The 14,565-nt window shown below is 36.5% G+C and overlaps 1 protein-coding gene across 2 annotated transcripts in view; it reads right to left on the minus strand.

Moving 5' to 3' along the window:
* Positions 1–5,527, minus strand: part of Sulf1 (Extracellular sulfatase Sulf1) — a 58,145-nt gene extending 52,618 nt beyond the window's left edge. Inside the window, exon 1 of one of the 2 annotated variants that reach the window (XM_090180801.1) lies at positions 5,236–5,527. The gene's annotated coding sequence lies outside the window, so the exon portion shown is untranslated. The remainder of the gene's footprint in view (positions 1–5,235) is intronic. The other variant, XM_090180803.1, reaches the window with a different exon arrangement.
* Positions 5,528–14,565: the final 9,038 nt, after the last annotated feature.

Consider the following 14,565-nt stretch of genomic DNA (forward strand, 5'->3'; position numbering starts at 1 on the left):
TGAAATATTACCAATACTTTATAGAAAAGTCAATATTTTTTATACAGCCCACGCAAAGTTTTGAAGGGTGCGTGTTTCGCGTCCACTAGATCGCGTGTCTCAGGTAACCGAGTAACTCAAAACAGGAAGTTATTCTTTATCTAATGACGTCATTCTGCTAATAAATATTCAAAGATACACATAGGTATATTTATAAACTTTTATAGTGGGATCTAGAAATAATTTCGTTGGCAATTAAGCCATTGATTCGTGCAATACACAAGCTTTATCTTGGCGAGATAAATAATTGTCAACTACGAATCGGACCAAATCTATACTTGCCCGATATAAGCGGGGAGTGGCAACCGAAATATTGTACGTAGTTATTAATTTTATGTGGATTTTATAGGGCTGACCTAGGAATTCCCAGTTATTAAAGGGTACTTTGTATTAACCACGCGCCTACTGGACTACTTCCCCGCACGTTCGATGCAATGTAGAAGAACTAGAAAAGAGGGGAGGGGAGACCCCCCCCCGTAACACCGGGTTCCAATTTTATATAGTTTTGTTATATGATCCATAAATTATTGCGAATTTTTTATTCATCCCTTGGCTACTATTTTTTCGTTAATATAATCGTAATTTAAAAAGAAAGTTTGGATAAGACAGAAGAATAAATGTATCGATTGTTATCAGTGTTCCGAGGTAGAAAATGCCAGGTGGACAATAGTGTGGAAAATTGCGTGGACAATAGCGTGGACAATAGTGTGGGAAATAGTGTGGAAAATAGCGTGTAAAATAGCGTGGACAATAGCGTGGACAATAGCGTGGACAATAGCGTGGAAAATAGCGTGGACAATAGCGTGGACAATAGCGTGGAAAATTCCGGCTTGGACAAAAGTGAATTTAGTGACCAACCAGACCAACAATAGCCAATAAATATTTTTACCACAAAATTATAAAATAATAATAAAAAAATATTTTAACACAGAAATTTCAGATTTGGGCTACTTAAGGAAAATATATATCCATACGAATGGTCAGATTCTGATTAACACTAGAATAGTCGGTTAATTGTTTTGTAATAATTAATTCTAACATTGTAAGTTCAGTGTAAACTAAGACATTTTTACAGTAAACTTCTTTAAAAATTTATTAAAAGTAAGCTTTGAAATGCAATTTTTCTTTATTAGCCACTTTTTGCCAATTTTCTACTATTTGCCACTGGCTTTTTAGGAACACTGATTGTTATTAGTCGTTGAAAGGGGGGGGGGGGGTAAAATGGCCGGAATAAATGTTCGCAAAACTCGAAATATGTTGTAGGAAATCGCTTCTAGAAGTTTTTTTGTTTTGTTTTATCTCAGAATTCTTTTCATGTTGTAACTCGTAATTTAATGATACAAATTGAGAAAACCAGTTACTCATAAACGGATATTTCATCTTTTTATCGCGTGATAAATTTCGACATTTTCCCAGAGTGCTATAATTAATAATGTTATTGCGCCTAACTAGGAAAAACCCGTAAGGTATATTTATTGTTTGAGTTTAAATAGATAATAAATAAGGTATTATGCAACGAAATAATTGAAAGGTAGTTGAAAAGTAGATTCACCTTGGGCTTCGACAAACAAAAGGCGTGTTTTAAGGTTAAATTGAATTTACTTATTATAATGATTATAATAGAATTTGGTTATTGCAATTTAAAGCTAGAAAAATTGGAATGAAAATATTTTTTCATTTAGACAGCGACCGGTTTAGGGCTAGCGAAGAAATTGGCGTCGAAGAGTTTTGACGTTTTGATTTATCTGTTCGAATCAAACTGCGCCTTTATCTCATACTCGTTATTAATATTATAATACCCTCTTAAAATATTAGTCGAATCTTGTTTGCGAATCATTTTTACTTTCTTATAAACATAAGTAACTTAATAACGTAAGTATGACACTTCCTATTTTGACTATTTAAATCATAATGTGGCTAACAATTGACGACTTTCCACGATTTGTATCTAGTCATTGGAACTATCAGGTATAACGATACCCAAGAAATCTTCGCTATCAGCCTTATTTACAAAGCATCCAAGGCGTATTTAAAATTGAAAAGCTTTTAAAAATTAAAAATAAAACTTACTTTGCAAATAAGTTGATTAGAAATACAAAATTAATAAACACTGGCTTTTCGTTTCTTAGAGTAGTCATTTTCGAACCTGGCAGCTAGGAGCAACAAACACAAGGATAACGAAGGGCTGTATACGAATTTCCGCGAATTTCATTGGACGAGCGTCACGAGCCTTTTGACGGGTTGCGTTCTCCTTGTGTGGGGTGTTGTGTTTGTTGCTCCTAGCTGGCAGTAATTTGGCCAACGAAGAGGTGTAGGGAAAAACGAATTTCCTCCTATTACAAAATATTTCCGTGACAGACTATCATTACCATAAATTAAGCAGCGTCATACTTACGTTATCACGTTACTTATGTCATAAGGGTTACGAAATTATAGTAAGATCTGTCTTTTTCATGGCCACCTCCCATTACAGGTGGGAAGGAATATTATCTATTTGGGAGACTGAGTATTTACCAGCGGGAAAGCCTTTCAGATAAGAATTGCGCAAAGTATACTAAGATGCACTGGTTTTGTCATTACGCCTACAGTCTACCCAAAACATTTACCTCGCCAAACAAAAGCCATTGTCTTCTTCGCGAAAATAAAACGAATAGAAAGAAAAAAGTAAAAAAAATGTCTCCCACTTTATTTCTGTTCTTTATAATATTAATAATATCAGTGTGGGTTTGCCACCTCATATTCTTCGCGTTTATAAAAAAAATAAGCTTAGTAACTTAATTACACTGGAGGGTTGAAATCTTTAACGCTATATTGTTCCTAGATAAGGCCTTCGTTGGTTCGTTGCACTTCCCTATCTCGCCTGTTTATTGAAATTATAAATATTTCTGAGGGTGTAGTAAAACTAACGAAGTATCGGCAAAATATTTATCTTTGTTTTTTTCGTAAATAGTTAAAATTTAGTACTTTATAGATTTTCAATATTATTTTTTATTATTAATTTGAGATATAGGAAAATCAAATAGTCCCCTTAAGTCTGCCAAGATTTGTACCGCAAGAAAAAGGTTAATTTTTCAAAGTAGTTTATTTTTAATTTATTTTATTTATAGTTGTAATTTATTCCTTGCAGCCTTACAAATGAACCCTTTCTACTATTAACCCCAAAGGAAACCCCAAAAATGGATTATATCAAACTAAATTTGTTACACAATTTTAATTTAATATATTAGATTTTTAATTTTATAGGCACTGAAAATACCAATTATGACTATTTAGAATGAAACCTATCATTTTCTAAACGCAGCGGCAAATGAAAAATTTCAATTCAGCAGCATTCTACCAGCTTGAATATCGTGCTTAAATTCACACCCTACCCTCGTTGGTCTGTCACGTAGAATCTCCACGAACTTTGAAAATGTAATCCCCCCCTATTGAAGCTAAAACCGTGTCTAAACGACTGCGCGAGTAGTACCCTGAAGTAGTATTCGGAACTAGCCTAGCATTTATCGCGGCACGTACTACCCCGCTGTTGCCGACGTAGAAAGAAAAAAAGCTCGCAGAGAGAGACTGCAAATCTCGCCGTGTCTAATGAAAAACATTTTCAATTACCGTGTTTAAATCAGAAATATGTCTTTTAAACACGTAGCCCTTCTACCAACCTTGACTGCTTTTTGCCGCTCTGTACCGAAGGGTTATATATTCGGGATAATATCTATTCGGGAAAAATGTCCCCCTACAGCCTCCCAGCGTTTAAACCACCCGGCTAATTTCCCCATTACTAATTTCACACGTTTTTTTTTACGAAATGGAATCTTTTTAATTAAACTATATATTTAAGTTTTTTATTTTAAACAAATCGGGTTAAACATTTTTCAATTAAGGAGACTCCAATTAAAGATATCGATAACTTAGGCGCCTAAAGTGCCGCGTTTCGTTTGATTTCGCTAATTATGAACGTTTAATTTTTAATTAAATCCACCGATAAAATTATTTGATTGATTTTTAAGGCGTAAAAGTATCTTTTTTTTCGAAAGTTTTAATTTGATCCCACTTATTTAGCTTAAGCGTGTTTCGTTTTTATTTAATATTAGAAGTAGGTGCGAGTTCGTTTAGAAACTGCAGGGTATAATTTCAACACAGTATTGACTTTCTAAATGATTAAGAGTTAGCATATTTGTTTAATTTCCGTTGGTAATTTAATCCTATTTCTTACCGGGGTTATATTCGCGAGTAACCTAAATTAAACAACTCTTCAAAGTTCATTAAATTTACGAGAAAACCTTCGTATTGTGCCGAGTTCAAGTGACCCACTTTGGTTGTCTCTTAATTTAAAGTATTTTTCGCTATGAGGCGTACCAAAATTCCTACGCCTCATTAGAATTTAGCGTCACATTTATAAATGGCTAAATTATACTTTTGTTATTATTATAATAAGCTATTATTTAATATAACGCGGTAATTTTCTATAACAATTGCAAAAAAAAATATGTTACAAAAAAATCTACTTATTAGTAGGAAAAATACCAAAAAAATATGGAAAAGTTATATATAGGGAGGAAAAAACCTGGTCTAACAAGTTCTTCCGTAGATATTTTATTGCGTAACAAAATTGAGAGATGGGTTTAAAGCAATACCAAAAATTCTAATTTTTCTCAATTACGAAAGGTTATCAACCTTAAACCGGGGGGATCACTTAAAATACCTTAAAATCTGGCAAATTAGTAGTAACATATATGCGGTTTGGGGAATAAAATGATAAGTGCGGATGAAAAGTAATATTACGATTCCATAAACGGATAAAAGTGCGAGACAAAACTGCACTTTCCCAACTGCAACGACCCACGAGGTCTCCATTTTCTGTTTTAAGAAAAATATTTTTTTTCCAAAACACCCCCTCGTTTCGCAAACATATTTTCCCCCCCAAACTATCTCAAGAGTCAATCTGCTGTGGGGAAAAGGTCCCGTTTCTATTGTTATATCTATATAGGAACAAACCGTATTTCCTTATTAGTATAAGATATAATAAATTTTCGATTTTAACCACTTGACAGTTCGATTAAAGGCGGCGATAAATTGGAACGTTCGTTTTTCCGACTGTCAACTGACAACGCGAAAACAAACAGACAAAAAAGCCACGCGTATTTGTGTACGAACATTTATCTCGTGGGACGATACGAATAGATAAAAATAAGTACTTACGTAAGATAATTCTCTTTCAACGGAGTTAAATTACTCTGAGGTGCAGCGGAACCGCTGACGATTAGATCGCGCGATTCAAGTTACTTTTACAAACGCGAAATGAGTTACAAAAATGTCCTAACCGCCGGTATTAATTTTTTCGCGTATCGCGGGACCGGCGAAGGCAGCGTTGATTTTGTTTTAGACTAAAGCACGTTGATAGTACTTCGTGACAGTGTAGCCTTCGGAGGGAGCGCCAGCCGAAGCTCCTCTTCCAAAAGGCTTACTTTCGCAGAATGGGGAATTCTCTCTCTGGTCGTAGCCGGGGTCCCGCTACTACGAGTACTCCACTATTTTCTCTCTGTTTTCTCTCGCGCCAACTTTCTCGCTTCTCGTTCTACGTCACTCCGTTCCAGTCCTATCATTTGCCGAGTGGGCCAACGGAAGAGTCCATTCGAAAGCGCCTCTTATCAGTCCTTTTTAACGAGGGGGCGCTCGGAGTATATATGTTTTTGTTCGCGAGTCAAAAGTTTAGTTTCCTTCGGAAAAAAGAGAGATTTTTATTACGGCGGGTTAGGCGTATAATAAGTGTTAAAGTGGGTATCTTCCGTGCATCTCTGTCTGAATAGTCGGACTTCTTGTACCGTTTGCTAAAGCGCGAACAGGCGAAAATGCTTTTGACGCTGCCCGAAATGTTTGGAACTTATCACTCATCCCCATGCCTCCCCGCGGTTATTCGTCCAGTTCAAGGAATGCCCGCTTAGAATCGTGGACGAGTACTTCTATAGACCGGAAGTATCTTTTAGTAGTTTAGTACCAGTGGCGTAGATAAGGCTCCCGCAGACCCCGCAGTGCGGGGGGCCCCGGAGCTTTAGGGCCCCCTAATTTCATATCAAAGTATATACTAGATACCGGAAAAAATTTCAAATATTGTTTTGCGGGGGGGCCTCGCGGGTCTTAGCTACGCCACTGTTTAGTACTATATTTCGTTTCCTCTTGGCAAACAATGGAAATTGTCCAGTACTAGTATTAAACACAACTCAATACTACCATAAGTAACATAATAATAATAAGTATGACAATTAACGAGATTTACAACCAAACTGATTTTCGTAGTTATTGCGTAATCAAGATGTTTTCTCAGCACAGAGCCCTCTAGTGTCTAAAATACGCGAGACTTCCGCTAAGACGAAATACCTGGTTTCCATTAGGTAGGCGGAATATTAGGCTAAAATGATAAAAATTAAAAACGTTTTTCTCGGCGCCACGAGCTCATGGTTTTTTTATCACGCGTGATTCGCACGCGCGCTTCAAAACGAAGTCAAAGCACCTCGCGACTCCAGCAGGTGCTCTCCGATATTAGGCTTAAATTTTTATCGAAACGTAGTCATCCAAAACGGTCCAAGTCGCAGCTTGAAGAGAGTACCAGTGCCGAAAAAAGGTTCCGTTAGAAAATTACCATTAAAGCAATAGGAAGTGTCATACTTATTGTTATTATGTTACTTATGATACTACGAACTTCCATATTTAGGCAAAGTTTTTTAATCCCCCCCTCCCCCATAAATAAAAACTGTAAGTAAAAGTGACATTTAGTATCCGGGCTAAATAATAATAATATTGCCTAGTTAGCAACGCATCCCTGCGCTAGTTGGTGGTCTACACGGTTGAAAATAACTTCGCGATGAAATCCAAACTGAAAGGAAAATTAGCGCCTTCTTTACCGTAACAACACCGGGTTTCAACTTTTTCCCTTTGATACCTGAAGCCTAATCAAGCGTCATTAGGTAATTTGAAGAACTAGTTCCGCCGTGGTCCGTATCTCGCCTACGCTGCGGGACCCCAACTCATTACGCAAATTACTTTTGCGCGCTGAAAACTGTTTTAATTAGAGTTGCTGTTTTCCATAAGGGCGTTCGGCGTGTTCAATGGCTGCCTCGCCTATTTGTAGATTTTAAATAGACGATATTAAAAGGGCCTAAAGCCAGCGGCCTCGTGGTCCCCGTCGTCCTATTCATTTTCATATAAAGGCCTGGACCTGAGATTTTGATGCCGAGAATTTTATAGTGTAATAATTACCGCAATTTTCAAGTTTCCAACTTTTGCATAAATGCAAATTAGTTCTAACTTAATTAGTCGGTCTCTCCCCATTTTTCGGTATTTAGCATTTTGTTAAAAAAAATTTAAATTTCTAATTGCTAATTGAAGAAAAATGTCCACAAAATGGTTCTACAACCACCTCGCGTAATTTACGTGGGTTTTAAAAAATTAGAAAAGTAAACGTTTTTAAATAACGAAAACAAAAATCCAACGTAAGCGGATTCCTCTTATTGTCTGTCATTGTCATTGAGTTCTTATTTCATTCGGACACATGGATCCATTTCCGTCTGGATGTCCCAGCGAATAAACAAAAACTTCTTTTATAGAGCCGATAGGAGTGTCTCCCTTAGTAGGCTCCGAACGATGTCTTGAGCTATTTAGCAGGCCCAAGAGAAGGTCTTTCATTGTGTGGTTTCGCTAGCCCCCTTCTTTTCCGCCGGAAAACCCCTAAATTGCTATTCCTCGCTTTTTTTAACGATCCGCCTACCCAGATCTACTGCCGAGGGAGGAGAAGACAACTTACTAGGCCTTCGTTAATCGTGTGCGGAGGCCATAGACACCATGTTTTTGCCGTTCGCGATTTTCCCTCGCTAAATTTCGCTACAATCGAACGTGTCCCTCGTTTCCGGATTTATGGCTAGCATAATTTACGCCTTTCCTACGATTTTCGATCCGGGATATGATCGAACTTATAAGTCAATTTTCGACCTATTGACGCCTGTAAAAGTGTTCCAGTCGCGGCCTAAGACTATATAACGCTTCGCTTACTAGACAGGCGTGTTCCTAGGAAAAACCTGTTAACACCTCTGTAGTACTGTAAAAGCTGGGGTAATATTTGGACCCGCGGCTAGAGGCGCCACTAGTAACACAGCTCAAGCTAGGGGAAATTTTGGGCCAGCGTCGAGATGGAGCCACAATCGGTATGCAAGTTGAGCCATAGAACACGCCTGGCTAGTAAGCGAAGCATTATATAGTCTTTGGGTCGCGGCATAGCGGCGCTCAAGGTGAAGCCAACTATACGCTGCGTGCGTTATTTTGAAACACTTTGTAAACAATATCAGGAATCCATACCTCTACTTGGAACGCTTATCGCGGCCGATTTTCGTCTCGATGTGGCTGACGGTTTTTTTGACGGCACTATGTTAACTTAACAAACAACAACGTGAGAGCGGAGCGCGCGCAGATAAGAGGGGATACGGCAGGATAAGCATTCCAAGTAGAGGTATGGATTCCTGACAATATTAATAGTAGAGTTGTTAATTTTCCGTAAAAATTAAATGCGGAAAAATAAAAAATTGAAACATATATTACTTTTTAAGGGTTTTTATTTCACTTTTGAATTCGAAAAAATTAGTCGAAAATGCCGCTAATCATGTAATGAAAACATTTTTTTTTTCTTTTTTTCGGAAAAATACGGAAAGTTTGTATTTGTAATTTTCCGGAACGTTTTCCGACTTAATTAATAGTATATTCGAGGTGGATACTTTTCACTTGTTCCGGTACCACAGGAGTACACCTTTTACGATAAATTAAACTATTCGCTTGTTCTGGTGAAGATAATTACTCTCCACCGTTAATATAAAGTTCAGAGTATTGAGGCACACTTTTTACTCCGCCTCAAAAGCGGGAGTAAAGAGAGTACACTGATAAAATTGTCCGCTTATCCCGAATTTGTCTGGTAAAATGGCCACAGGCAGCCATTTTGGGAAAATGTTTTTATCCTGAATTGAACTATTCATAAATGCTTTTCTTATGTTGAAAGTGCATAAATAAAAATACAAGAAAAAAATTACAGGGTTAGAATATTTATTGATTTATAATCCATTTTAGCTGGATGCAAATTACGTTTAGTAAGTTATTTTGAAAATAACAATTTTTCTAGCCTACCATTAGGTATTAGTCTAGCTGATAATTATTTATTAGATTATTTTGAACCTAAATTATTAATTATTTTAAGGTTTTTTCTCATTTATGAAGTATGTTAAGTTTTCCAGAGGTAAAACAATAAGTAGATTCGCTCCATTTTGAAATATATTAAATAATTTTGAAATTATATAATTCAAGGGTTTTTGCGTATTTGTTACGTAATTTAGCGGGCGGGGTCTTTAAAATGAGGAAGATTGCGACTCCGACTATTCTGAAGATGGCGCCACAAAACACTAGGATGCTTTCTCGCTTCTATTTAATAACGGCTCGCAACGCACACTCCGTAGAAAGTTTTGATTGGAATTGTGGATCCAGTCAACGACCAATACATGTCTCCTGATTTGCTCGAGTAATTACGTCAATTGCAGAAAGGCACCGCCCATCTTAGCTCCAGATGGTAGAAAGGGTAATGATATAGTTCAATATTAATGGTTGAAATTAATACATTCATGATAAAAGCGGGAAAGCATTCTAGTGTTTTGTGGCGCCATCTTCAGCATAGTCGAATAAAACAAATTCTTAATTGTTACTTTTCGTTAGGAGAGGGAGTAGGTGTCAAATTTTATTTTGCGTAACGTAATTTGCGAACAACCCCTATAGGAAGACGTAACGACATTTTAGTAACTTTTGGTATAATTAACATTTTTATAATACATTCCAAATGTATTTTTAACTTTTTGAAAGGCATTGAAAGTGAAGTAAACTTTAAGGGGTAATGAGGGAATTTTGTTTTTGAACTGGGGACATTGTATTCGTAATTCAGTTCCGTGGCGCGGTACCCAAAGCCCGTTTCCCGACCAGAAATACGTTTCCGTTCGCGATCATTCTTTTATGAAAAGAAAGACGATTTGCAGAAAGGACCTCTTTGACATCGTGCGTATACGCGGGTCCCCCGTTTTCAAAACGCGAACGGCATTTGACAAATGTTTATTTCTGCCGCCGAAACTATTAAACTTTATAGCGTCGCCCACGGATCCTAATAAAGATTCGCGGCCGCTCTGATTCCGATGAAAGACGCCAGATGGCGTTCGAGTAAGTCGTTTCGTTCTTTTATCAAGCCTACTAGTTTGCCTAATTCGCTTTTTCTCGCGAATTAATTCCGAAAATTGCCGTTCGGAGTCGCGTCCGTCGATGTCGCTAATTAATCGAGCGCCGTCTCGCGGCGGATAGGGAGTCGACCGCGAAACCCTCAATGGCACGATGCTCGTGATTGGAACCTTGTCTGGACCTCTTACGGCCCTCTCGGGTGTACACCACACAGCCATAAATAACGCGACGAAGATTATATATTTTGAGTTTAAAGGGAGTAGAAAGTTGAACGTTCACGTTTTCTCGCTAGCAGCGTTGGCTGTTGATTGATTTTTAGAGTTAAAAACCTGTTGAAGTTTCTATTTGCGTTTTCAGTTTACATAGATCCACATTCAATTGGCTCCATAAAACTGACGTCTTCCGACATGTTTGAAATAGACCAGTGTTTCTGAACGGCTATATCCCATACAACCGAATTCCCATTCGACCGAATCAATATATAGCCAATATATTTATAAAAATAGTACGAAAGTTGGCGGGGTCCCATTCAACCGAATTAAGTAATATCTGATTTGGGAGGTTAGGTTAGGTTAGGTTGGATTAATATCGGATTGGACAATACTAGGTGCGTGTGGCTAGGTACTGTCCTCTAGGTTGCGTTATAGACGGCCCATCGTGTTAGCAAGAATGGGGTTGGGGTGGCGCCGCGCACCCCCAGCGCTCGAGCGAAGTGAGTGCGCGGCGCCGTTAGACGCCAATACTTAGAATACATTACACGTTTTATAAGTCAAACCGACACTAAAGACATAGTATAGGGTATAGTATAGGCTATAGTTCTGGTTGAGCTTAGGTAAGGTTAGGTTAGGATAGGTTAAAATCCCTCAAAATCGTATGATTCGGCCGAATGGGAATTCGGTCGTATGGGAATTAACTTGTATGAGTTTTAACATACGACCGAATTCCCATGTGACCAAATGTATAGTAGTTGTATGTATTGTATCTTTTATATATTTATGTAAAAATGTATCCCTAACATTATATTGAATGAAAACCGCGCAAAACGCGATTTTCGGTCGATTGGCATTCGGTTTAATGGTACATTTGGACGAATGAGATTCGGTCCAATGGTAAACAATCGTTCTCAACCATTGTCAGCCCGTGGAAGCCCATTTCAGTTTCAAATTTATCGTGGAACCCTCACTTGAAAAAAAAAGTTAAGTATTTAAATTGTAATATCTCGTGGAGCCCATAGAATTTTAAATGGAGCCCCGGGGTTCCATGGAGCCCCATTAGAGAATCACTGAATTAGATCATGGTTTCCAGAGTTAGTCATTCTTTATCATGTAAAAATAACTATTCTTGATTCGTGCAAAGAGGATAAAATTTTCCAAACACTTTACACTCCCTATATAGCAAAGAACTCGTCCTCTTCTTTACGAGTACTATTTTTCTAGACATAAATCGCGAAATCTCAAGCCACAACGTGTCTCCATAAATATAAAAACGTTCAATTTTCGTGTAGGCGTAAAATAAAATACATTTAAGATGAACACAATGAGTTTAGTTTAAATGTAAATCTTTTGGTTTATCGAGATGGCTTTTGCCATATTTTATCATCACTTTTTTATAGTTGCGAATATAAAAGTGGCTCAGAGTTGAAGAGGGGCTTACACATGTGAAATGTAAGGGCTCTTTCGGCGATGGTGTGACGCTCATATATTTGTCGTTGGTGGACCACCCAGACGCGAAGCGAGTCGACCAAATCTCCGGACACAAAAGAATTTATCTAGTAACACCTATACCGTACCTTTACCTCCTTTTTCTTTACGCTATAGACCACCCACTCCAAAAACCTCGTGGCCATTAAATCGAGGCACTCTATACTATTTTGAACTTTCTTTATATCTGATCCATCTTGACTCTCAATCGAGGGGCAGGTCACTTCCTTGATTAACGACGCACCCCTCAAAAGATTAAATCCGATTTAATCGTGATTATTTTGATTAATTTCAATTTAATCACGATTAAGTTGATTAAATCACGTTTAATCATGATTAGAATGTTTAAATCACGTTTAATCATGATTAGAATGTTTAAATCACGTTTAATCATGATTAGAATGTTTAAATCACGTTTAATCATGATTAGAATGTTTAAATCTTATTTAATCATGATTAGAATGTTTAAATCTGATTAAAATGATTTAATCTGTTTAAAATGATTAAATCCTGATTAAAAAAATTATATCGTGATTAGTATGATTAAATCGTACTTTAGTTTTGATTTTAATGATAAATTCTCGATTCGACCGATTATATTGATTAAATCGGGATTAATATGATTAAATCGGGATTAATATGATTAAATCGGGATTAATATGATTAAATCGGGATTAATATGATTAAATCGGGATTAATATGATTAAATCGGGATTAATATGATTAAAGCTAATTAAAATGATTAAATCTTATTAAAATGATTAAATCTTATTAAAATGATTTAATCTTATTAAAATGATTAAATCTAATTAAAATGATTAAATCTAATTAAAAAGATTAGATCATGGTTAGAATGATTAAATCTCGTTTAAATGATTAAATCCTGATTAAAAAGATTAGATCATGATTAGAATGATTAAATCTCGTTTAAATCGTGATTAGATTTCTAATCTTGATTAGATTTTTTAATCTTGATTACCTTGATTTAATCACGATTACCCTGATTTAATCATTTTACTATGATTAAGACGCACCCAAAATGGAAGTGATCTGCCCCTCGCTCTCAATTCAATTTTCGTAATCGAAGACGCTATCTCGGTGTTGTTACAATTTAAATAAGAAATCCCAAAATATATTTATGCATTGGATGGTAAAATATGTCTCTTGAAAGGAATACGAAACATTATTCATAAATATTGTTATAGTTACTAATTATTATAAATTATTATTTTTATACGTTATCTTTTGTAATATTAATATACAGGGTGTTTCAAAAGGATATGTAGGGGGTGAGTTGAGAAGTATGCCTGTTTTTCCCCATTTTTCTACGATGAGTTAAAAGAGCACCAGAGAGCTTCAAAGTGTGGCCCACTAGCCCCAGGAAGTAGACTGCAACAAGCGCAAAACCAAGTATTTTATTTAAAAATACGAGACACGACTAGTTTCGGTAACCATTCGGTAATGATGGAACCGAATGGTTACCAAAACTACGCAAAAGCGATCTTTTTAAATTTTTATTATTAATTAATAATTAATAGTATAGAAAGGTACTCATTATAGATTTAACATTATCGTTACAGTATTTTCCAAAAGTACATGTACGTTTAGAGATAGATAGAAATCGGGAAAATCTGGTATTTGCGAAAGTTACCATTATTATACTCTCGATTTTAGTTAATAGATGGCGGCATCTGAGTAAATGAAAATTAGCCCAGCTCGAATTTCTCATTTAAGTAAATCGGTTCTTGTTCGTCTTTTTCTAAAGCCTAAAAGAAATGTGTTTTACTTAAACAGGGCCGGCTCAAGAAATTTTATACACCCGGGCAAGGGGGATTTTTGGCGCCCCTTTTATTTTGAGACTAAATTAAACAACCCCCCCCCCCGGTAAAAAACATAACCATGTCCATGTTATAAATTTACCGTTTTCATAACAATAAATAGTCCCTTTAATCACTTTCTCAATACTTTGTGTAAATAAGCAAAATACTAGTCTCAAATCCATGGGTTTAAAAAGAAACTTAGATCATGAAAATATTCTTAACCCCAAACGTACTTCAATACCTAGGGTCCCTCCTACAGGCTACCACTCCTAAAAGCATATGTAACATAAGTATGCCACTAGCATTATTTCTTCACTAACGGTTTGTTTTACAGATATTGCGTCATACATACCCTTCGTAATATTTGATATCATATTTTATGTCATATTTGACGTCATCGAATCTCAAATGCCGATAATACCGTCGCCCAAATAGCTTTACGTCTGATAAACCGACGGCCATTATTTTAGTAAACAAACCGGTTTGAACAACCAAGGCTTGGGAGCTAAAATATAGTGTCAAGTTCTGCTAATGTAATTATTTTGCCAATTAATTAAGTTCTCGGAGACTCACGTTCTAAAATAAATTTGCATTGTCAAATAAAAGAAGCAGGTTTATTGGAAAAAATAGTTGAAATTCAGGTTGAGCTTTTCCGGGGCATCTACAAGGTTGGAGTCTTTGCAGATTCTTTTGAGCCTAGGCCTAACTCTTCTAGGCTTGGTATGGGATTTAATAACGCTGGTGGAATATCCCACTTCGAC

The sequence above is a fragment of the Leiobunum rupestre genome, chromosome 7 (assembly GCF_980474605.1).
Source record: "Leiobunum rupestre chromosome 7, qqLeiRupe1.1.hap1, whole genome shotgun sequence".
Taxonomy (NCBI): domain Eukaryota; kingdom Metazoa; phylum Arthropoda; class Arachnida; order Opiliones; family Sclerosomatidae; genus Leiobunum; species Leiobunum rupestre.